The sequence below is a fragment of the Peromyscus eremicus genome, chromosome 6 (assembly GCF_949786415.1).
Source record: "Peromyscus eremicus chromosome 6, PerEre_H2_v1, whole genome shotgun sequence".
NCBI classification, from domain to species: domain Eukaryota; kingdom Metazoa; phylum Chordata; class Mammalia; order Rodentia; family Cricetidae; genus Peromyscus; species Peromyscus eremicus.
The window spans coordinates 112674530-112700866 of record NC_081421.1 but is presented as its reverse complement, the minus strand read 5'-3'; the positions used below and the strand labels follow the sequence as shown (position 1 = coordinate 112700866).

At 36.0% G+C, this 26337-nt stretch overlaps 1 protein-coding gene across 2 annotated transcripts in view; it reads left to right on the top strand.

Annotated features, from left to right (window-relative positions):
- Bmpr1b (bone morphogenetic protein receptor type 1B) overlaps positions 1 to 26337 on the top strand; it is a 241735-nt gene that overhangs the window by 97480 nt on the left and 117918 nt on the right. The window lies entirely within an intron of this gene.

The window sequence follows — 26337 nt, the reverse complement described above, 5'->3', positions numbered from 1 at the left end:
TTCATTACAACTATGGCATTAAGTACATGAAAATTAGCTAGCAATATAATATAGTGGATACAATGGGAGGTTACTGGTTTGATCTTTAGACTGTGGAACTACAAATACTTGCATGATATTTAAACTTTGTATGCCATGTTATAGGTGATGGTTTGAGTTCCAGTGAGTTTTCTGTAGTTTTGCTATATATATTTATATTGAAAACAAAATTTATACTGCTATAGTATTTAAACAATGTGCCAGTAGAGATACAAGGAAGAGCCAGTATGTGGCACAGATTTACATAGGGTTATCAAACAAAAAACAACTCATTTTGAAATATGATGGGCCATATCAAAACAGCAGCTAGAATAGCTCTAAATGAAATGTAAGCATCTTTGAATGAGGGCAGAATTTATGCAGAATCACTTTGATTGATTAATGTAATTTTAAGAAGTGTTATTGATACTGGGTCTTTGTAGTAGCCTTGACTGGTCTGGTACTTGCTGTTCATGCTACATTGGTCTCCACCTAAGCTTCCTGGGGGAGATTACAGGTGTCAGTCACTATATCCTAAAGTGTATGCATAATTTGGGGTTTTGTTTTTGTTTTTTCTAGACAGGGTTTCTCTGTGTATCCCTGGCTGTCCTGAAACTTGCTCTGTAAACCAAGTTTGCCTCCGATTCAGAGATATGCCTGCTTCTGCCTCTCAACTGAGTTCTGGGATTTAAGGCATGTGCCACTACCACCTGGCTACTTGTATAATTTTTAAAAGATTTCAAAATCATCAGTTGAGAGACATATAGGCTTTTTCCATATTCTGCCTACTGTGATTAAGGCAGCCCTGAATATGGATGAGTAGATATCTCTATAACAGGATACAGAGTCTGTTGGGAACATACCCAGGAGTGGTGTGCCTGTATCATGTGACAGATTGACAGATGTCTTCCTCAATTTTTGAGGAACCTCTACACTGATTTCTGTCATGGCTGTACCAGTTTGCATCAACACCAACAGTGAATATGTGTTTTCCTTTCCCCACATCCACCCCAGTGGGGTGTGTGTGTGTTTGTGTGTGTGTGTGTGTGTGTGTGTGTGTGTGTTTGAGAGAGAGACAGAGAGAGAGAGAGAGAGAGAGAGAGAGAGAGAGAGAGAGAGAGAGAGAGAGAGAGAGAGAGAGAGTTTTAAGCTTTGCCATTCAGATGGGAGGAAGGTGAAATCTCAAAGTACTTTTAATTTGTGTTTCCCTGATTGGTAAGGATGATGAACATTTACAATATTTCTCAGCTATTTGTGTCTATTCTTTTGAGAACTCTCTGTTAAGTTCTATGCCATGTGATTTAATTGGATTGTTCGTTTTCATTGTGTTTAGATTTTGTTTTTTATTGTAGACACTAACCCTGTGCCAGATATATCGCTGGTAAAGAATTCTTCCCATTTTCTAGGCTGCCTCTGTACTTGAATGATGGTGTCCTTTGCGCTGCAGAACTCTTTAGTTTCATGAGGTTTCATTTGCAAATTGTTGGTCTTAATGCCTATGTTATCATGGCCCAGTTTAGAAGTTCTTTATTGTGAGGCTGAAATAATCCATATCTGGTCTTAAAGTTCATGTTTAATGCTTGTCATTTGTAATCCAGATTTTTTTTGTATTTGTTTGGAAATTCTCCTTCCAGCTTGTAAATAGTTTTCATTTATATTTTTAACATTGTTTATTTTGAAAATGCATTATAGTTGATCTAGAATGGACAAATTGAAACTGAGTAAGTCCATCAATAAATGTCTTTGCTACATGGTGAAGATCCTAATTTCTTCTTCATTCAGTATCCTGCTTTGTTTTTATATTACATGAATCCATAGTTTTAATACCTTTTAACAAGTTTTCTTTTCACTCTTCCTTACGGCTTTTTTTCTGAAGCACCATGTTGAATCTTTTTTGAAAGAAAATAGGGCAAATAAGTCACTACTAATAAGTAAATAAGCAAAAATAGCAGAGAGGTTTTTTCTTTTAGTTTAGAAGAAAAGAACAGAAATTATGATACTGGTTGATGATGCCAAAATGGATTTTATTTTTAGACTAGTTGGTTATTTTAAAATGTGAGATACATTTTGAATATTATTTTTGGCTTTTGACCAATCATGCTATTGGTTGCTTATCATGTTTCTAAATGCCATTTTTATATAGACATATTACAAAAAAAAAAAAAAGCCCTGGAGTCTTTTGCATCATGTAGTAAGCATCTATTAAAGCAATAACGAAGTAAGCACAAAATGTTAATAGACACTTCCTAGTGGCCCTCATCTGCCCAGCTCCCCTTGGAGGGGTTAGTCCACACTCTGATAAACAGCACATTCCAGCAAAACTCCTCCCATCCCTGGCCTTTCATTGTCCTTGGAAAAGATCACGATTCTTGGAACTGTGAGTTTTTCTGATCTTGCTAACACTTTATGTTCATCTTCTGCCATTCTTTCTGGAGTGTTATCTACATCTCTGCCTACCCAGGAGAATATCCCTCTTTTCCTGTTTATTGTTCCAGCAATAAGTCTTGTATTTTTCAAAATTGTCCACCCTGTGTTGTTTCTCTCAAGAATTTCTTGGACTACCACTCCATCCTGAAAGTCCTTTCCTGGGTTTTAGTCTTATTGGCAACATCCCTGTCTAGGAATCTCATGGGTCACCTTAGCCTTCCATATCAACCTAGGTTGAAGAACCTCAGATTACAGTGTTTGTGTCCTCTATGAGACTAAATGAGTTGTGTCTGGGATTTAAAATTTACTGTAATGTTCTTTTCCAATGCCTGTAATACAACAAATATTCCACGATTAGAGGAAATAAAATATGTTTATTTTACACATACATTTTAAAATAGCCATCTTATATTAATACTTTAAAAAAATATTGGTTAGGTGAAGGGACAGAAAGTTCTTCATGAAGGAATAAATACGTTAAGGGCAGTAACAATATTGTACTTTTTTTCCCCCTAGCACCAATTACATGTGGGAGAGAGAGAGGTTGGGAAGAGAGAAATTGATCATTTATGATCGTGTATAGGGGCCATATCCAAGCAAGTAGATATTTGTTGAACAAAAGTACAAAATTACATTGGCTATCAAATATAAATCCAGAATATACCCCCAATATTTGCTCAATCATCTTGACCAAATCTGATAATATAATCAATAAATTGCTGCTGCAGTGTTGAATGCTGTGATACAGTAAATGATTCCCCCTGTGAACAGTGTCCCATTTCCCAAAGGCCCAGAGAAAGCTTTAAGGGAGAGTAGGTCTGTCCTCATGAGTCAGAGAAAATTAGAATTGCAGAATGGAGTTGCTCCCAGTGATCACAGTAAAGGCATTCCTTCAGTTGTGTTTACTCTTGCAGAGACAGTTAGGGACTTAAGGAAATAACACAAAAGCATGGCTGAAGAATTCTCAAACACGAAAGGGGATACTCTATTTAAGTCCAAAGAATTCACTTCTCAAAATAGAAATGTTGAAAGAAAAGGAAGTCAGTGTTTAAAAAAGTTGAGAAATAACAGCTGTTTCTTTAAGCTCTGAAATTCAATAAAAATAAAAATTATTTCGTTTTTAATTCTGTTTTGTTTACCCAGAATACATAACGTACTTGTTACTGGAGCTACTTCCTATACCAGTGACAAACATAAAGCTTGGTAGACAATTTCAAGCAATTGGGTAGTCCCCATTCTGAGTGGTTTTACTCTACCACTGTTTTCACTACTATTTAAGGCTTAAAAACCTCTTCCAGACATTGAATATGGCTCTTGTTTGCTTAACCTTGACTTGTATCTGTCTGAGGAATGAATACAATATTGGTATTTCATAGGAGAATGTGGTGACTTTTTAATTGCTTAGAATAGACCATAGTCAGCTTGAAATTTCTTTTTAGATATATTTTGTCCACATAACTGTCCTGTTGTAAGTTGGAATTGGAACTGGTACCATTTCAGAAAGTTTACTGCTATAAATTTTATAAATCTTTCTGGCATATCAGATGATATGAGATGGCTGGGAGAATAGAGGTTTCTTTGATCATGGATGTAGACATATACCTACTTCCCATTATCCAGCAAAGACAGAAACATAAGCTTGTTTCAATATAATCTCAAAGATTATAGCCAAAGCAAATCACAAAACTCCACCACTGCTACTGAGAAAAGGTCAAAAAACTCTGGGGTTGAAATGGGGCAGAAAGGGATTTTTACTGAATCAGTAGTCTTACTTTACTACTTATTTATTACCTTAGCAGTTTGCCTTGCCAGTCAATATTTTTCTATAGCTATGCGTAGCATGCAATTCATAAAATAAAATTTATTAACTTTTAAATTGGAACTCTTTTATGTTAAAGATGGGTAAACATATGAGAAATGGGTGACAAAAATTGACAAACATCATTTTAAAGTATATAATTAAAAAATAAATCACAAAGGAAAGTATACGACCTTTTTTCATTTGATTTACTTTTTCCATATTTATTCTGTATATTATATTTTAAAATTAATTTGTTTAATTCTATGTTTTATACTGTATTAGACTCTTTTGTAGTATTTCATAATTTCTGAAAGTTAAATCTTGCAGTTACTGTCCTCACATGAGCTAAAGTACTTTTCCACTTGTAAGTATACTTAAAATATTTTTTTGAATGGCATTCCCTTACTTTCTTTTCTGATTTCCCTATTTTTCTTGGTAGTACAGTCATATTTACATCCTACAAACATGTTTTTGCAGTGTGAAAATATGGCAAATAAACCTAAAAAAAGGTAATAAAAATTATATATTTTGATTGTAGCTTAGGAAATCTATTGGGGAGTGAATGGTTATCTTATTTATAATTTTGTTTTGAAGTTGATTTGTTTTTTGAATTTTCAGCTGGTAGAAGCTTTTTTTTTTTTTTTTTTTTTTTTTTGGTTTTTCGAGACAGGGTTTCTCTGTGTAGCTTTGCGCCTTTCCTGGGACTCACTTGGTAGCCCAGGCTGGCCTCGAACTCACAGAGATCCGCCTGGCTCTGCCTCCCGAGTGCTGGGATTAAAGGCGTGCGCCACCACCGCCCGGCTAGAAGCTTTTAATAAAATATAAATAAACATGTTTTCTAGATTCAACTGAATTCTATTAATAATTTGAAAGAAAAAAATTCTCAGATTTCTGGCTTCATCAACGAGTTAGCTAGCACTCCTTTTCAATTTCATGAAGTAGTTGAGAATTATTGGTAGAGTCAGTGGTGAATCCATTTGGGCCTGTGCTTTTAGCTAAGACATTTTAAAAAAAATCGCTTCAATCTAATTGGTTATTATAGATATGTTTACATGTTCTTATCTTGGCTTAATTTCATGAGGTCATGTGCATCTAGAAATTCATCCATTCCATTTTCGTTTTCCAAATTTGTGGAATATATATTTGAAAGGTATGTCCTTAAAATTTTCTGAATTATATTGGTTTGTGTTGTAATTCCTTTTCATTTCTAATTTTATTACTGTCTTTTTTGGTTAGTTTGACTAAGGATTTGTGAACCTTTTGTAAATATTTGTTTTGTTTCTGTTTCATTCATTTTTGTCTGATATTAATTATTCCTTTCTGTCTACTATTTGGAGTTTGACTTTTTCTTGTTTTTCCAAGATTCTAAGGTATTGTGATTTATTTGAGCTCTTTCTAATATTCTAATTTCTTTGAGATCTCTCTAATATTCTAAACTTCCTTTTTATGGTTACTTTAGTTTCAAGGATGTTGGAGGATGTCAAAACCTTTTCATTTACTTAGATGACCAGTTATCTATTCATGGGAAGTATTACATTTACTGATTCATTTATGATGAACTCTCCCTGCATTTTTGTGAGGTTTTTGGATGTGTTTTAATTTTCTCTTGTTTCTAGGATTTCTAAATTTAAAAAATTTTCTCCATGATCTCATTGATAATTCAATCATCATTCAATAGTGTGTTGTTCAATTTCCCTGATATCAAAACCAGATAAAAGCACACAAGCAACAATAACAGAAAAGAAACATAAAGGTCCATGTCTATGATGAGCATAGATGGAAAACCACAGGAAAATAGTTGAAAATAGAATTCAAGAACACATCAACAACCATCGTTCAGCATGGTCAAGTTGGCTTCCTCCCCAAAATGCAGGGACAGTTTAACAAACATACATCAGCAAATACAATACTTCACAGAAGTTGAACTCAGTGATAGAAAGAAAGTGATATTCTTAATAAATGAAAGGCTTTTGACATACTCCAACATCCTTTCATGATAAAAAGCCCTGAAGAGAATGAAAGGAACACATCTCAACGTATTAACAGCTGTATAATGCAAACCTGTAGTCGACATTATCTTAAATGGGGAAAAAAAAAAAAAAAAAAAACAACTCAGAATTTCCAACAAAGTCAGGAACAAGTCAAAGCTGTCTAGTTTCTCATTTGTTTTTCACTTCTATGTTTTGGAGTCCCAGATAGAACAGTAATATAAAAAGAATATAAAAAGGGAAGAAAGAAGTCAATGTACTGTCATTTACAGATGATACAGTTCTGTAAATATGAGACCCTGAAGTCTTTTTCAGAAAAGTCTCAGTTCTAATTAACACCTTCAGGAAAATGGCAAGACAGAAAATTAGCATGCAAAGATCACTATCCTTTTTGTAAACTGATAACAAACATGCTGAGAAATAAATCAAGAAAGCAATACTACTCACAGTTGCCTCAAGTAAAATAAAATACCATAGGGTAAACCTAACCAAAAGATGTAAAAGTCCTGTACAATGAAAACTCTAAAACACTAAAGAAAGAATTTTAAGAAGATACTAGAACATGGAAAGACCTCTCATGCTTCTCGACTCTATTCTAAAATGACTATTTTTTCAATGCAAATTATAGATTCAATGAAATCTCCATCAAAATCTCAATGATGTTCTTCATACAAGTAGAAAACAAACAAGAAAACTCTTGTCTCCCTCTCCCAGCAGCTAGTAACTATCAACGGTCAAACTTAGGGTAGGACTGTGTGCTCTCTCCATGATAGGATTTGGTCTGGCTTGAGCTTGTACAGGTTTTGTGCATGCTGCCACAATTTCTATGCATTCATATGTGCAGCTGCACTGTTGTGCCTGGAAGATATTTCTTTGTAGTCATCCACCACTGCAAGCTCTTAACACTCCTACTTTCTCCTCATCAATGATATTTGAGTCTTGGGAGAAGAAGTGAGGCTTATATATTCTTTAAGGTCAGAACCTTCTGCAGTCACTCTGTTTTTGTCCACAGTCTGGGACAGTGTGTTTGTTCATCCCCTTTTACTGTAAATAGAAGCTTCTCAGATGAGGGATGAGAGAGTCACTGATCTGCGGGTCATTGTAAGTTTTGTAAGTTTTTCCTAGTGCCTATGTCCGATCAAGCCATAGATTTTTACCCTAATATTGGTGCCAGGTATGACTTTTATCCTGTACAGCAGAACTCGAATCCAATCAGAAAATGATGCTTGTGTTACTGTTGCTCAAGTGGGCATATCTTTCCAGGCCAGTCATTATTTCAGCTTGCAGGGTTCATGACTGGTGATTACTTTTCTCTCCCAGTAGCTCTGTATCACCTTCAAGCACAGTGAAAGCTAATCATTAGGGATAAAACTTTGAGACCTTTCCCAGCTTCATTTTGTAATGTTCTATGACCCAAACAGCAATAGGTCAAGGGTTTCTCTGTGTAACCTGGGCCCTGACATTGCTGTCCTCTTATCTCAACCTCCCAGGTGTTGGCATTACAAGTTTGTGTTGCTAAAGTCACCTGTGGAGCAGTTGTCTCATGAATAACTGAAGGTTAAGTCCAACCTTAGCCAGTGACTCTGTGCATTCTGCTGTTGTCCTTCCTTTACAGAATCAAACTCACTTCCTTCCCATACCTCCCAGATTACTGAAGAAAGTTTCATGACCCTTGGGTAAACACATCTCATTGGATTGCTGCCTTTTGCACTGGGTTTGAATTGCCTCCTTTAAAAATTCTTTCCTGAAGGTCCCTATAATTCTTCTTACATTCCCTTGTCCATCTTTACTCATTCCAAAATAGCGGTCAGCAAATTTTCACTCACTGGTGGCAATGTATAGTACTAGGAGACTAGGGAGGCACTCTGAAAGCTGTCTCAAAAGCACTGCTCAGGCAACTTGAAGGAAGAGATGGCCAACTGGAAGCAAGGCTCCTGAGGATGGCGGGATGGCTTTCAGCAACTCAGAATCCATGAGGCAGATCAGGCCTCGAGTCAGTGAATAAATGTTTTGATTTCTTTTTCAGAAAAAAAAAATGTATTAGTATCTTAAAAGTTAAATTTGATTTGTGTCTTCATTACTATTTAACTTGAATTTAGGGGGCTTATTAGTAATTACAATTTTTCTTTATTATGTATCTATTTATGCTTTCTGAAGAAGTTGCATTTCTCTTTTTTGTTTACAGTAGTTATTTTTTAGATGAAACCAGATAATCCCAAGTCTAAGTGGTCTTTGGAGACCGTTTCTTAGCAACTGCATTCATATGCTCTTCATTACTTTAAAAATTCAATTTCTCTGTTTTGAAATAAAAAATATCTCCTGGAATATCTTTATTTTCAGAGATAATTAAAATGTTCTTCATCTCCATTGAAGCATGGAAAGCTCTTTTATATCCAGAAATAGTAACATTGAATTTGTTCGCAGACATTGTGGTCCACAAGGACTTTATTAATCAAGCTTTTTTGTACCTCTATTGGATCATTACCCATTTCCACTTTCTTTGTGAAGCCATCTTTGCTTCATGAACCTATAGCGCAGTTTTAAATCTTTGTGCTACATTTCAATTCGTATTGTGTTTACACTTTTATAAGTATGGACTAAAATATGTTTCTTGTTGAATGAGGCTTAAGCATTAGATCATGTTAGGGTGGCTGCATTGGAATCAACGTGGCATGGCCCTTGAAAATACTTGTAGACTAGAGAATATATGCATAGTGCTTATGTTAGAACAGACTTTACAGAAATATTATCTTTGTGAGAAATTATGCTTGAATAGTATAGCTACTATTAAGTTTGTGTCTCTAAGCCCAGTGTTGGGAGGAAATATTTGGAAACCCTGCATGCAGGTCTTTGGAATTGTTTCTGGAAGATAGAGTTATTTAGAATGCCTTTGTTGTCTCTGCTGCTGCAGTCTGTGTGTCAGATTCCAAAGGCAATGTAAGTTTCACATGTGCAGGGGCAAATGCCTCCGTGGTACGTTTGCAGCTGTTTATATCATGTTTATCTGGTAGAAAGGAAATGAGTTATTGATAGTGACATGATTTCAGTTTCTTAAAACTATAAGCACTTGGCAAGATAGCAAATCAATGAAAAATTTTGGTTAGGTTTTAATGTTACTTCCTGTGAGACATTTTTTTCTGTTTGATAACTGTATTACTGGTGGTAATTGATGCCAATAGCCAGAAACCTTATATGAAATCAAACACTGATTTACAAATACTTCCTAATGCATGGAGAACACACAGCTGGCCAATTGTACATTTCCCTTCCTACTATATTCCTGACATATTTTATCTGTTGGGCATTTCCTTAGACACTTTGATTTGGGGTATGCTGGTGGCAGCTTGAAATCATGTACCAGCTGGACAGTGCGTGCTCTCTATCCCTCTCCCTCTTTGCTCTTTTCTACTTCTGATTATTCTTATTCTTTATTATTTCTTCTTCCCTCTCCCCGCTTTCTTTCCAGTTCGTTTTTTTTTTCTTAGTCTTTAATGTCTGTTGTTTTGTAGGTTATCTCTGATACCAAGTTGTTACTGATTTTTTTTTTTATAATTTTTAATTTAAAAAAAGTTTTTCTTTTCTTTCTTTTGGCCTAGGCTGGTATCAGACACCCTATAGTAACGATGATCTGAAACCTGTGATTTTTCTGCCTTCGTTTCCTGTATGCTGGGACTATAGGCATATGCTGCCACGATGGTTTACTCTATGTTGGGGTTTAAACCCGAGGTTCTTTGCGTGCCAGGCAAGCATTGTCGTTCCCAGCCACATCCCTACTCCTGATTTTTTTCTTTTAACTTTTTCTGTATCTTTCACTTTCACTTTCCTCCTTTCTTGTATCAGAAAGCTGTTCTTTTATGCAATTAAAGAAAATATTCTTGATTTTCAACATCGGATATTAAATATCTAGAAGGCAGAAAAACGTTTATGATAGGAAGTTCAGGCACAATTGCCATCCTTAACAGTGCTCATAAGTCATCCATTCTTTCAATTTATAATTAATAGCAGCTTGATCAGCACTATGCCATAGATATTTTCACATAGGACAACTGTTTCATATAACACACATATAAATATTAATTGTACAGAAAGGCCTTTATAATCTCTCCTTTAAAGATGAGTAAATAGAGGTTCAAGAAGGCTCAACTCCAGTGCTTAAGATTGTACAGCTTGGAAAGTACATGTAGTAAGAGTGAAATCCAGTTCTTTCTGACTCCAGAAAACATACAGTTTGGTATGTGAGTTTGTTTTAAAATAAATATTCAACTTTCCTATTCCTGATCATGCTAACATTCTGAGAAGTCACACAGCAGTACAGAGGCTTTCAGATGAGGCACACGATCCAATCCTCCAGATATCCCAGCTCTGGTCTCTATAAGAAGAATAAGGCCTTGTCTATAGTCACCACAGAATGAATAAATCTCTAGGTAGACTATTCTGATTTTATTCAACACTTTTCATACTTTTGTAACTTTCTCACTGTTTGTACAGCCAGACAAAAACCTCTCAGGAAAGCTTGCTCTTGCAAATAATTCTTTGTTTTTGAGATAGTTTAAATTCTCAACTTCTATCTAGAGATTTTGCTTTTTAAAAATTTCACTTAGATTCTGTTGGTCTTTTATATAAATGACATCACACACATATATATTGCATCAATTTTTTTTACAGTACATCAACATAAAAATAGATACATTCTGTTATTCAAATAGGAGGTTTCCTATCTATAGTTTAACCTCCTCCCTGTTCTGCTTTCCAGGAACTATATTTGAAATTATGTGAGAAAGGAAATGACATTAAAAATAAATTTTATTTCTGCATCCGGTTCATTAACCTTTTGCCCTTTTTGGAAACAACTTAGGTATGGAATAAATAAAAATACAGATTAAATGAAGAAATGATCTGTTGATTTTCCCATGATTGTTTTGGTCCTGTAGTTAACAGAAATAATTTAAGAGGGCTGTATGTTGTGGCTTCTCAGGAAGGTGTGTCATTGTAAAATCATGTTCACACTAACTGCTTCTTTTGATCTCGCTGACCCAAATACTTTGAAGTGAGCATGTGTATGAATTTCATGCATGAGAAAGTTACAGTGCAAGAGATAAGGCAGGATAAAAAACCCATGTGTTTTGACATGACTGGTTAGTTCTAAACTTTGGTTATCTTAATTACAGTACATGAAACTGTGAAGAAGGAAATAATCAATTATGTTAAGATAGACAGTCACATAACGAGTAATCAATGCAAATCATTAAGAAAGTTCTGAGAATGTTACCTAATACTTTTTTTCTGCAAACTGAGAAAGGAATGTCATGATTCCACTGGGAGAACACCTGTAATGTGAGTGGGGAATTTGGTGGGAGTCTACTTTGGTGAGAGCCACAGAGTTATCACATAGAGATTTTATTGGAATGTAGGGCAGAACTAATATTTCCTTAAAGATTTGCATAAGCTGTGTTAGTATGTAAGCAAAGAATTCCAAGGAACACAGGGAAATTCGAACCAAGTCCTGAAGACCTCAACCTCTGTGGCGGTAAGGTACGGACAGTGAGATGTGTAAGCTTATGTGAACTTTATCAAAATCCTGATCTCCCTTTGGCCCTTTTTCCTTCATCCATCTGTGATGTTATACTCTCTGCTTCGACTGTAATGCCTCATCCATACAGGCCATCACTAACCAACCAGCACTTGTTCTGTGAAGTCCAATGAGCCTTGAATGCAAATAGAAGAAAAGATGTCTTAACTTGATCTTTCTGCAAAAGTCTTAACGTTTCAAGCTAAGTTTTCTCAATATGCTCCTTGTTTTGGGGTGGGTGCTTGTAAGCTGGATTCTTGCAGTTTGTGTATAGCCTGGCCCCTTTGCCAGCTGTCTAGAAGATCCATTTTTGTTCTGTTAATTAGTATTGATTTCTTAGCATGCCCTGACCCTTGTTCTTGTAGTAGTGTGGTAAGATTGTGCCCATGCCTCACCAACTCTTGATTCTTCATGGACTCAGATTTCTTGAGCTCTTATCTCTCCTGAGTCCAGCTGCAGGACCCTTGAGTCTGCTTTTCTGCTTTCTTTTTCCCTATACTGTTTTTTGGAATCCCCAGAGGGCTTTCTCATTTCTTAAGTGCAATCTCCTTACCCCCCCCCCCAACCTCTACATATCTCCCCAAATACTGCCAGGTCACCCCCCCACACACACACAACCCCCAGAGCCAGCACTGGCCCTCTCCCAGGCTCCTTTTGTTCACTCTGCCCCGATGCTGTGGTTCTTCAGTGCCCTTCATCCTTAGTACCCTCCTACTCCTTAAGCTGGGAAGTGATGATACTTAGAGTCATTGTAGTTAACCAGGATGCTCAAGGTTTTAATGCTGCTGTTGATAACCTTGTGCACTAAGAGCCATGGGGTCTTGTCCAGTACCCATCACTCTTCCACTATGTTTGTGCCCTGACAGTGCACAGTTTCTGCAAAGTGAAAAATAGACACATGCTTTTCTGCTGTGACTAGCTTTTGTTTTGAGGTTTTCCAGTATGTTTGCTTAGGCCCTAAAGTGTTACTGGTAATAGAATACTGTCTTTTCTGGGGACATGTCTGCCAGCAAGGTTGATACACCAGAGGGGTTATCTGGACATTTATCAAATCTTAACAAAAAACTTCAGTGTCAGAATCTCTAGTCCTATTGCCAGGTATAACTTGCCAAGTCTGTCTCCTTCCTCAAGAGCAAATTCTTTTTTTTTTTTAATTCTTATTTCCACCTTGAAAATTAGCTTTAAAAATCTATGCAATTCATTTGTTGCTTCAGCCTGTAAGATAATAATGAGTTATTATTCAGAGAATCTCTATATCATCCTGTTTCTCTCCCTCCTTCCCTTCTTTCTTTTTTTTTAATGCACATATGCCATACACCCTAAAGTCTTACATGGTCAGTCTTGCTACATAGTTAAGAACTGTTATATGGATAAGATGAATTATTTTTAGATGGCTCCTCTAGCCTTAAATAAATCTGATTGCCCACTAGTCAGCTAGAGGGTAGTGTTAATGTGTGGGCCTCCCACATGATGAGATTATTGATGTAAGATAGCACAACTGACTTGCTTTTTTTTCTTTTTCTTTTTCTTTTTCTTTTTCTTTTTCTTTTTCTTTTTTTTTTTTGGTTCTTCAAGACAGGGTTTCTCTGCGTAGTTTCGGTGCCCGTCCTGGATCTCGCTCTATAGAGGAGGCTGGCCTCAAACTCAGAGATACACCTGGCTCTGTCTCCCGAGTGCTTGGATTAAAGGCGTGCACCACCACTGCCCAGCCTGACTTGCTTTTCTAGATGGTGGCCAGAACAGTAGTTACCTTTCCAATATAAAATGGGAGTTTGTGATAAACCTTGACACCATGATGGACTTGAGCTCACTTTGCTAAGTGTTGTTTTGTTGATAAAACACAATTTCTCTGTCAGCAAGTGTGCTACAGCCATGGTCCCTTACTAATGGGGTGTGTTCTCAGAAGTGCACAGATGGCTGACTTGCCAGTATGCAAACATGATTAAGTGTGTTTGCACAGCATAAGCTTGCTCTCCTGAAGGGCTATAACTAGTGTGCTCACCATCTTCTGTGCCTTCCATCACTGACTGAAATCGCCTCACGTGGGTGTGACTGTAACTGATTAAAGCCCGTCTAGACTGCCTTTTTAAAACATAAAATGTGTTTATTCATATGTAATAATGTAACAGTTACGTACTCAAGTGCCCTCAAATAGTCTGGTTTGGGTTCCATTTCCCTTCCTGTAATGTTTTGATGTTCTTTGTATTCAGAATCATTCATACGGACTTAAAAAAAAAAAAAAAAAAAAGCCCAGTGCTTGTTGAACTTCAAAGGGAGTGGAGTTAAGAGCCCATGTTCCTTGGGAAGTGGCTTGATTCGTATGAAGTTTTGTTTGTCTCATTTCTTAGAATAGCTCTTGAAGCTCTAGTAATTGGGAGGAATATTGTTAGGAAGCCGGAGTTCAGTCACCCTTTAATCCAGAGCGTTGGTGTGAATTGCCTAAGTTTTATTTTAAAGAATTCCACTCAGTGTTCAATACTAGCTAAGAAAGGCTTGTTCCATGAGGATTTCTGATGTCCACACAGAACAAATTACTTAACAGATTCCCACATTAGAGATGTTCAGGTCACTCTCATGAAACACTGCGACACAGTGAATGTTTTTGACTTTTCATATTATGTAAATGCAAATGTAGGGATTAACATTTAGATGGGAGTAACACAAAGTGGAAATGATCGTGGGATACAATAGAAGCTTGCTTCCTACATAGAGACAAGTGTAGAGGTCAGGGATTATGTGACTGTTCCACAGACACCAGGGACCTGATCTCTTCCTATCATTCCTCCCCACTAGCCTATCAAACAGCAGTATGTTTCTGAACTTAGCTTTCCTTCCATTTAATTGATCAATTTTTAATCAATTGGCCACATTATGATTTTTTTTCTCTTATTCAGCTTTTCAAAAAATTATTTCATTTCACATGCATTGGTGTTTTGCCTGTATGTATGTCTGTATGAAGGTGTTGCATTCCCCTAGAATTGGAGTTACAGAGAGCTGCGACCTGGGTTTTGAACCAGGTCTTCTAGAAGAGCAGCCAGTATTGTTACCCTGAAAGACCAGATTAAGGTTGCTGAGGAGAAGGGATGATGGGTCACAATTTGGTTGTTCTGCTTCATCTTTTATGCATAGGTTAGTGATAGAAATATTTCATAGGTAAGTCATAACAATGAGCAGTGTCATCTAGTCATGAATTTAATGTGTTGATTCTTCATTCTAAGGCAATCCACATAGAATACAGTCTATTAACCATTTAAATATATCTTTTAAGTCACTGCTGTTTTTCATCTTCTTAACACATTGAGTTAGCATATGTAGTCCTATGACAAGGTTTTAATATCTGTTCCCCTGAATATCTTTGACAGTTGAACTAAGCAATCAATGAAAGAAGTGTGTCAGAATGCACAAAAATACCCCCAAACTTAGGATTTTCAGAGAGGTATATATTTTAGGCAAACTGAGAAAGTAAGGTAGTAATTTGTCCAGGTTCACGGGTGAATAAATTATAAATTATATCAGTAAGTCACAGTGTGACTAATTCAGGAGAGAATGACTTGGCATGTATATGAATGAGTCATTTTTTTTCATTCTAAGCTTGCATACTTCATCTAGCCTTTATGAACTTTGATATAACAGTACCCATGCTGTTTATTATTAATATTTATTTGTAATTGATATAGGCATAGTGACAGTTATTTTTGGTACATCGCCAGCTGTGTAAATACCCTTATTGCATAAATAGACTAAATTTAATCACAGAATTTATAGTGCTAGCAGCATTTACAACTTCATTGTGAACCCAGTGTTTTACACATCTGTCTTTCATTTACTATATCTTAAATATAGACTTTTATAACTCAGACAGGGTTATAAGTATTTATACAAAAATGCTATAATGAAATACTACTTGGAGGAAGGACTAAAATCTTTGAGAAGAGTTTCTTAATAAGTAACATGGTTTGGGTTAGTAACCCTCTCTCCTATGGAAAGAAATAGGCGCTTTTCAGATAGAAGAAGAAAACAATTTTGACAGAGCTCTTGGGAGGCAACTTAAAATAATTTTGAAGATCTTAAAAGTAATATTTTGTATACTCAAAGTTATTGATTTTTTTAAATGTCTTTGTCTTGTGCTAAATTATGGGATGTTGTCAAACAAAACTTTGTATGGTGTTCAAAATGAGTTAGGACGATACACAAGGTAGAGAAACAGACTTAGTAACTACGAATTTGAAAGGTTATTTTTCTCCCAAACAGTGAGTATATATCTGTCCAGCTCAATTATGTAAAAGAAGACTTTTGTTTTTATAGTTATTTTTTTTTTGAGCCCTGAGAGGCCAATTCCCAGTGTATTTCCTCCAGCTGATTTTGTTTTGGATAAAATCATTTTTATCTGATTTTCCTTTGAGAAAACATGGACATTTGCTTCCTTGGCTGACTTACAGGTACGGGTGAGTACTGAGAGACCCACATGAATAAGCTTCACAGATGAGAGCCCACCCCATGCAGAGAAGCCTCCCAGGCCAGCTCTTTGTGCTATGCAAAGGCTAAGTTGCATGAGGAAACAGGTACTGAGACTGCCCTGGTTCTCAGGTCTTACACACTCTTTTTATAGGGGCACACAGTGTTCTTGAAGATGGTAAGGAGAGATTAGAGACTACTCACTGCTTGAGTGGTACAATTGGTACGTAAAATAGAAGAAATAAGAAAGGACAAAGAAGTAATGAAATAGAAGATTCTGTTTGGAGTCTTTTCCCTGCATCCACGTTGAGATGTATGTTGTATTTATTTTATGTTGTAAAATTAACATATCTTGTACTCTTTACTTCATGTATGTGGTTAGCTTTCTGCCTTTGTGGAAACTACTGTCTTTGACTTCAGCATTGAATATCATATCAGATACTTCCTAAGTTTCAGGTAGAGATGTCATACCAGATTTAGGTGACATATTTGATAAGTAATGGCTTATTGGTATAGTGTTTTGAGAATTCTGCTGCTAGGTTTGTGTTGTTAGAAAAACTATGGTGATGAATTAATTAGGCAGGAAGTGTCTTGATTTTTACAGTATGTCTGAACCTCAGGGTGCTGCCTGGCAAATTGTAAATAGTAAATAATTCTTTGTTTAAAGAATGACTAAATAATTCTGCAACAATTGAGGACACAAGTAAGTATCAGGCATATTGGCCATCTATTCCTAAATCTATGCTATAGTGCCTCATACTTTTAAATTCTATAATTAGTATAAATATTTGTTGATTCATTAAATATTAAGCTGTCTCCAAATTCAGAAGCTAGGCTAACTTACAGGTGGTTAATTCCACCCAAGACATTTAGATGCAAAGCTATTAAGGAATAATTAGTTTGAGAAAGATAAGCTTTCCTGGAATTCAGTCACTATTGTTTAAGAAATAATTTTTAAAATTCATTTATTTAAGTTGATGGATTTTTGCCAATTTTATGTCAAAATCCAAATAATACTAAACTAACAAAAGCAGTTAGAATTCCTCTTCAATTTATATTGTAGGGTATACAACATGAGCGTCCATAACCTTGCTATGAAGTAATGTTTGGGACAGATTTATTTCTCTGTATTATGTATGGATATACTATGAATTTTTGTCATCAGAATTCAAATGAAGACATACTGTCTCCTTTCTGATTGTCATAAGGAAGATTAATTCTTAGAAATTAAATTAAATTTTAGATTATTATTACCAGGTAATAATACCACTGGATTCCTGATTTCAGTGCTGGTACTTTTGAATTGTTACTTCTCTGTCGTGTTGGCTATAAGGAAGATTAATTCTTAGAAATGAAATTAGATTTGTAGATTGTTATCACAGGGATAGTTTACCACTAGGTTCCTGATTTCAGTGCTGGTGCTTTTAAAATGATTTCATTTTATTTCCATCAAACACTGCAGAAGGCATCCTACTAAGAGCAGGACAATTCTGTATTGTACAGGGGTATCCATTTGTTTCCCTGAGATCCTCAGTGTTTTGGGGGGAAAGGCATCCAGAGCAAAGGCTGTTAGAGGTATCTCAGAGTGTTTTAGGGAATTTTTTAGCCTACAGACTGTTTCTTTTTTTTTGTAAATAAATTTCAATGACATTTAATTTTTCATTATTTCATTACTTGTTTCAATAGTTCAATAGTAGCACTAAGTTCCAGTACTGGTATCTTAGCACTGACCAAAGTCTTGGCACCAAGTCATACTGTTTGCCTTGGTATTCTATCACTTAATATGAAATCAGAAATAAAAAAATGTCAGAAAATGGACTTTTAACTGAAAATATCCTTATAAAATAAACATCCAATTTATTGTCATTTGTCCTTTCAATATTCTGTGTGATGAAGTGGAAATAGGTGTTGTCTTCTTGCTACTCATTAAAGAACAATGCTTTTACTTAGAAAATTCTTGCTAAACTAGTTCCTTCTCAATAGAAGACATTAAGTTGAAAACATGGCTGACAAACTACAACAGTTCATACTTTGATATTGTGTAGATATTTTCTGAAAATGAGCTAGATGGACATATGACAAAAGAAAAATGAGTGGCAGTATTTACACTGTTAAAAAATGTGAGGTTTAAAGTAGAATCCCCATCTTTGGAATGCACACAGCTGCTGTAAGGACCTTGAGAGTGCTCATATATTTAAAATCGTTTTGATGGTGTCCATACTGGCATTACCTGATGCGGCTTTTTCTGTTGCATAAGGAAATGCATTTCTGCTTGGAAGCTCTTGACCTAGTAGCTGATATTTTCCAGATGATTAAACCATGACATGACAACAGTGTGTACAGATCACAGATCCATTCAAAGTGTAAGATAGTTGAAAGGATTGTGATGTAACAGATTATAGTCACTGGTGTGCTTTGCATTGTGCATCCTAAGTACTTAAATAAACCCGCAGTTGTTGAATTTTGGAGTAGTATTAGGGGAAAATATCCATACTTTCTGACACACTATTAAATTACTGTTCCTGTTACCACTGTCTATCTTTTGGAATTAGGGTTTCTTCATTACTTAAAACTACACAACCTCACACAGCATACTGAATGTACAAGTGGGATAGACGCTATTTGCTATACTGCCAGACGCTTCTCCACAAATTGCTTTTCTGCAGGGTAAATGCATTTCTTTGTATTTTCCACTTGCCCTCTGGCTGGAGAGTAGCATATATTTGAGTCATCATAACATTTTTTCTCACTCTTCCATCCTGAATGTGGTCTAGGTAGGTATATATGAAGCATTTGGAATGTATACACTTATACACAGACAAGGACAGGGGAAGCATGTTTTCTCAAAGCAGTTTCTGGATGTACTCTTGCTCTTAACCTTTCCAAGTTCTGTGGCAAGAGTGCAATGGAGAACTAGAGATCATATTTAAAACATTTGGAAGTTAGACAGATTGAACTCACCATTAAAATGCTTAACAAAATAGTTATCTTCTTTTGATGACAAGTATACAGTCTTACCCACAATAAAAAAATACATGTAAGACATTTTCTAGCAAATAACTGAGAGCAGCAGAGTTCAGAATGATTGTCATTATCCACTGAGGACTATGGTTTATTCTTGAGAGTTCTACTGGCTTTGGCGAGACACAAATGAGTAGGAAAATGGATTTATTTCCCTCTTTGCTCCTTCAGCCTCTTCTTCAAATCATTTGGTAAATCTGCAGGAAGCACTTCTCACTTATTTTCTATGTCAGGTTGGTCTTTGTTTTGTCCCCACAAGACTTAGCTACTCATCTCTGTGTCCTGCCCACACTCTTTGTGCGCATTTACCCAAAGATAGGCAAAGAAGGAATGGGCAAGGGTTCTCTTCAGTTTTCAGATAGGCATGCATTCTTCTCCCTGGCAACAGTGAACTCTTAAGTGCTGAGTGTCTTAAAGGAAAGTGAAGTCAAAAGGCCAGATCCCAGTTGGACTGCAATGGGAACTGGGAGAAGTTACTACTGGTGTTTCAGGACCACGGTCCAGTGCTCTGTATCTCCTTTTCTACTGACTTGTCACTGAGCCACAAGGAACTTCTTTTTGCATGGATATGGACACGTCTTTCTCAGATGGGCACCAACAAATTTTCCTTGACGTGTTTTGGACTATATGATTGTGCACTTCAGTTCTTTGGTTAAAAAAAAAATCTAGGCTTTCAGGCCTGAATCGAGTCTTTGAATGGAAAAATGGTAGGATCTAGAGTGGTGTGATCCTTGCTTCCATGGACCTGGAAGTTGGTGGGGCATTTAACCAAAGAGGGTTAGAGCCATTATCTCCAAAATTCGTACCTCAGCATAGAGAACTTATTTGACTGTAACCAATGCCAGCATTGGTATAGATAAAATAGAATCTGTGCTATATTAGAATCATCAACTGTGATTATTAAAAATTCAAGTCCATGATCTCCCCCCGCGCCAGATTCTTGCTTAGAAAGCATTGTATTACCAAGTCAGTTAAAGGTGCTGTCAATCACAGGTCATTTTGGAGGGTTTTTGAGGTGGTGAATCTTCCTACTTAACATCTGAATTTAAGTGTGCCCTTTAAAATATCCTGTAAAACATGTAATCTAAACTATTAGCTACTCTTTGAGTTTGATATTCTTAGTTTTCAGAGTGCATGCTATAACTCATATGGGGAATTGTGGTCTTGAGATGACCCTGGGATAATTTTTCTCCTAAGGTCAAAATTCTATATCATATCCATCAAGATTTGCACATAGTGTTGCTGTGGGACACCTGACCTACAGTGTTGGAACTCTCTACAGTGTGCCTCTAGAGAGTAATGTACTTACACTGACATAAAACTACTACTCTTCTGAAAAGTGTGTGATGCCTTCTGTGGAGGAAAATCCTTTCTAAATTTTGATTAAAATACTGTCTTTTCAATAAAATCAATTCCCATTTAGTAAATTAAATGGTATTATGTAAGTTAAAGTTACTGATGAAATAGGAAATAATTATTAAAGAATGTAAGAAAGTTTTGTGTACATAACAATGTTAAGAGCTTCACATTGTGATTTTGCTAGTAATTTACATTTTTAATGTTTCTTCTTAAGAACATGTCACCTGTGACTAGAATTACATCACTGTAACAGACAGTGGATCAAACTAGGGATTGTATACATTGTTTTCAAAATTAATTTTTAAAAGGAGTGAATGGTCAGATTTAAAAGTGACTGATAATCATTGCAAGAAACAAATAATGAAGCCACTTACTCACTTCTTAAAAAGTATGCACCTAAGTCCATAAAATTCTGTTTAGTAGCCAGGGAGCACTAGTTAGTGCTACCTACACAATACTCTAGTTGTTCCCTAGAGTTCCTATTCACCACATTCGATTTCTAATTTGATGCAAAGATACTATATAAATACAGCTGAAAAGCTCTCCTAAAGATACAGAACTTCTGTTTATCAAAGCCGCCAAAAGAAGCCAGCCTACAGGGCAGTTGTGGGTTACACAGAAAAATCAATGTAGTAGAGGTTAGAAATGCATCCTGAACCAAAGAGTTAATCTTCAGATATTCAGCTGGTGTCCTGTTTGCTGGGGCTTTGTATGGCTGATTGTTAATTGGCACTTCAGACTCTACGCTAATTAATGGAGTAACAAGGGGCAGGTGGCCCCATTCTATTTTGATAATCCTCGTCAGCAAGACCTGTATAATCTTCTTGTTTAATTATAATGAAATGTGCAGTTGGGGTGCATGAACTTCCTACAGATTTTTTCACTGGAGGTTCACTGGACAAGGGCAGTTTTGCAGCTCTCAGACCCTGCTACACATTGCATGCAAAGTCAGCCTTTTTTCTTTTTCTTTTCCCTCTTAGCCACTGCAGATACTAAGTCCTAGGTTAGCAGGTGACTAATGGGTGAAACTTGTGCTTGTTTAAAAAGAAGTAGACAACTGCACCTTAACCCAGAGAATGAAAGCATATTGCTACAGTTGTACTTTTTTTTCTTGATTGCGAATGAGAAATTTTGTTTAAATAGAGATATTTAAACTTAAGAGTCCATAATGGATGAAAATATTAGAGTGATATTTTCTCTGGAAGGAAGCACCTCGGCAGGAAGTCAAAATAAATGGACCCGCTTTGCTTAGGAATTTTCAGGACTGAGCTGTGAAATGACTAGATAAATGATTCTTTTTGGATGGAGGGACTTACCAGAAGGTGCATATTTTTCTCGTTTCCATTTTTAAAGACATTATTATGCTCTCAAATGTAAGAATAGAACTAAGTGAAATAAATTCATGATATTAATAGCTGTGAAATTTGGTAACAAGTCTTAATTGTGACCCATACAAAGCATTATTTATTTGTGGGGAGTGAGAGAAAAAGGGGAGGAATCAAATCAAAACAAAACAAAACACCCCCCTCCCCGGTTGTTAATACCTTGAAACTTAGTAGAAAGGAAATAACACTCCATTTATAAGAATTCCAATGTAAACAAACAGGAGCTGTGATAGGAAATGGCACGAGGACCCATTTATAAGACTTGGTCCATGCTCACTTTTCAGATCAAACACCCTAGGCTTATTCCTTTTGGGCCAGACTAAACCCAAAACAAATCTTTCTCAAATAGGAAAGAGTGATGTTTTAATTAGGTAATATTTTGGGGAATCAAAAATAGTTACTTCTACTTTTGGCACTTCAATAAATTTTTTTAAAAAATTGATGATAAAGAAAATATTATATAGACTTAGATGCTATGATCTTTGCAGTTTATGACATGATAATGAAAGGTGACAGTGTTTGAAATTAAGCAAAGACTCTCGATATGTATTGATTTACATTTATAATTAAAATGAAAATCCATTACCCCACGTCTGTGGTTTCAAGTCCGGGAGTAGTTTTGCCATCTGAGGGATGTTTGGCATTGTCTGAAGATGCTTTTTATTCTTACTGTCAAGGAGGAGCTCTGCTGAATCTCCTGAAAGAGTGAAGGGACTGCTAATCACAGTTGCCTTTCCAAAAATTATCCACTGATGCTGGGACGGAGAGATCTCTCTAAGTGATGCTCCCTCTGATACAACACCATCTTACTCATGATCGCTGGGTTGTGAAAACACTTGCTGAAGAAATGGTGTCCATGAAAAGAATGTTAATGTGTGAGCACATGTTGGGCTGTGTAGACCCATTAACAAGAACACATTCCTAATACTTATTTTTTTCTTGTGAGTTATATTTTCAGAAGAAAAAGTTATTCATGGAAGGGAAAATTCAGATATCATGGAAATAGCAGTTACAAATCCTTTATAGGGATTTTTTTTTCATTTTCCACTACGTTTATATTCACAATGGGAGGAAGCAAAGTACTGGCTTGGCTTGGGAAGAGTATAGTCTAAACGCAATGGTGTGTCTTGTTGCAGGCCTTTAGATGTTTAATGAGGCTTTACATCATTTGATTGCTGTAAAGTAGCTATATGTTAGGAGTTTTTAAGAGGAGTTTAAACCTGGCAAGTAATATAATGGACAGAAATGCTATAAAAGTGTAACAATAAAACAAAGTGTATAGTATTTTATGTACACTGTGTATATGACATGTCCATTAGAAATTATAAAATTATTTCTGAGTCTACAATATGTGAGATTGTAGAATGAACCCCTTCCCTACTGAGAGTCTTGACTGAAAAAGTCACAGATGTCTGTTCTTTGGCTGGGCCCCTTCTCAGGTGCGTTTGGAGAAGCATGCTATTTTTAAGGACTCATATGAGTGATGGGAAGGGCTTTTCTCACATATATATTTCTGAAAGTAGCTTGCTAGGTAATGAAGAATAATGTGTCAGAAAACAGCTTAGTATGTTTTCATGTTTTATCCCTGGGAGAGAAGAAATCAAACATGCTCCTGGCTAGGGGCGCCCCCGAGAACTTGGATGGCAAGAGGCTTTGTTCACAGAAACACGGAGGCTCATTCAGCTCTGTGGCTGTGGTGCGTTTTATAAGGAAACCTGTGTCTAAAAATAGATGTGGATTGAAACTTCTTTTAGAGCACAGGGCCATATGTTTTTTAAAGGAACACTTTGTCTAATGGGAAAGAAAATATGAAACCCCCCATTTGGACACAAGGCTTAGTCTTAGCTTTTAGAAAATGTCTTTGAGGCACCATAGCTAGGTGAATGTTCCAAATCAGGGATTTTCTGAACATAGTAAATAAGTAACTACTGGCTCTATTAATAATTCTTACAGTGCTATGAGAGTGTGCTTTTCTTTGAATGATTGTGGAGGGCATTGCAATCATTTGGCACAGATTTTTTCCCCACTGGATTTTGGAAGATGTTCAGTATGAGACATAAGATGTGGAGATGTAGAGTTGGATTCTATGTGACCTTTGGTTTTTGTGTGTTAATTCTTCTTTGAAGAGATTTATTTTTAATCATGTTTATAGCTGTGCCTCTGAGTGTGGGCTTGTGTACGTGTTTATAGTGCTTGCAGAGGCTGAAGGCAGGGTTGGAGCCACTGAAGCTGGAGTTACTGGCAGTTGTGAGCAGCCTGAATTGGATGTTGAGATGCTAGCTTGGGTTCTTGGTAAGGGTAGTAGCTGTTTAACCACCGAGCTTCTCTCCAGCCCTGTATGTTACTTCTTTAAACATTTCACATAACACGCCTAGTCCATAATATTAATGTTATATTACATGATGGGAAACATGTATTTTCTATGACATTTACAAATTCATGTACCGAGAATCCATTGCACTAATATAAATCCTAAAATTTGAGTTTAGAAAAAGACTATTATAATTAAATTTTTAATTAAAACATCATGAAAGCGATGTTAAAATAGTGTATGTCTTGAAACTTCTGTTAGATTAAGTGACTGAAAATGATGTAGTATGAAACGTTTTTTCTGTCTATTTGGCTGCAAGAAAGTCTTGCAGGCTGTGCAAGCTCTCTGACTGGGTCTTGAACACAGAAATGGTGATGTAACTGAATGTAGGGGTCATGAAACCTTGGTAACAGTAAAAGGTTTCTGAGTGTGCAAGCATCAAAATGAGTTCAGCATCAAACATATAATGAATTCAAGGTGTTGATTTCAGGGTCCACCATTGTTGTTGCCTGTGACTTTACTGAAGCTGAAATAGACTGTGTGCACATAGACACAATGCACATGTGCACAGAGCACCATGGATGCTGTCATGACGGCAGTGGCAACAAGCATGCCTTCAACAGTGGAACTCAAATTCAAGACTTTCATGTGCTATAAATGGCACAGTTTTCATGTCTTCTCCTATAGAGATGGAATTTAATGAAGAAAAAGTTTTAGTATTTCCTAATGTTATTTAAATGTCAAATTCAATTAATCAACTTAAGTAACAAAGCAACAAAGTAACAACTTCTAACTCTTAAGTGTACTTCTGCCACCTTGTGCTGTGTATTTATGAAAATAGCTTCTCAGCATCAAGAATTAATTATATAATTAAAATGCTAACCAAATCTGAAAAACACTGAAAATGTTAACTCCATATCCTGCAGTATCAACTGTTCAACCAGTATTTAGTTTCTTATGCAAATATATTCAAGCACGTTTATCTCATTAGTATACAATTTTTATTTACTATTTAATAGATGGTAAAATTATACATACCAAAGAATTATCTCAAAATAAAATTCTTTGTGATTTTATGATATACCTGTTTTATATTTCTCTATCTATATGTGAGTCATATAAAAGTTTCTCCAGGATAAAGGTATTGTAAATGAGAATAGTTTAGAAAGCTTTGATACAGATCACCAATCATTTGTGGGAATTCATGTTAGAGGTAAAAACTGAAAACCACCCTGTCATCCAGGCTATGTGCTAAAGTTACAAATGATCTCTTTATTTCTTAAATTTAGAGCAGGTTGACTATTTCTAACCTAGTGCTCACAATCAGGCATGTTTCAGAATTCCTTTAGATTTTGGAATATCCATGTGTAGATAATGACATATTTTGAGCGTGAGAATCATGTCCCAATGTGAAATTTTATTTATGCTTCGTGCATACCTCATACATGTAGCCTGAAGGTAATTTATACAGTACTTCTTGCACACCTGCATTGTGACTGCAGACCATCCCAGAATTCCATGTGTGGAATTTTCCACTTGCAGTGTCATGTCAGAGCTCCAAAAATGTTCACTTTCATAACATTTGGGTTTGGGATTTTCATCTGAATACCTTAAAATACAAGCTGAGAGTTGTGTGATTATATTTATGCTTTCTATTGACAATTTCCCCAGTTTAATTCTTCTTAATGTGAGAGTATTTCTCATTGGTAACACAGCTCACGGGGCTGAAAACAAACATAACCTTACATCTTTCCTGTTTCAACACCCATCCAGTCCCAAGCTTTTCTCTATAATTTTCTTCCTACCCCTCAGAGACTTCTTCCTTCTCCTTCAGGCATGTGCCTGCCAAAAAACCTTCTAGTGTGGTAAAATGTTTTATATTTGTATGTTCTTTCCAACTCTTAGGTCACAGAGACTTGAACTTGACTCAGACCTAGAAGCAGTGATGGCTGGGCTTCAAGACTCACTTCTTTTTAAATGTGTTTATATGCATTGTGTAACAT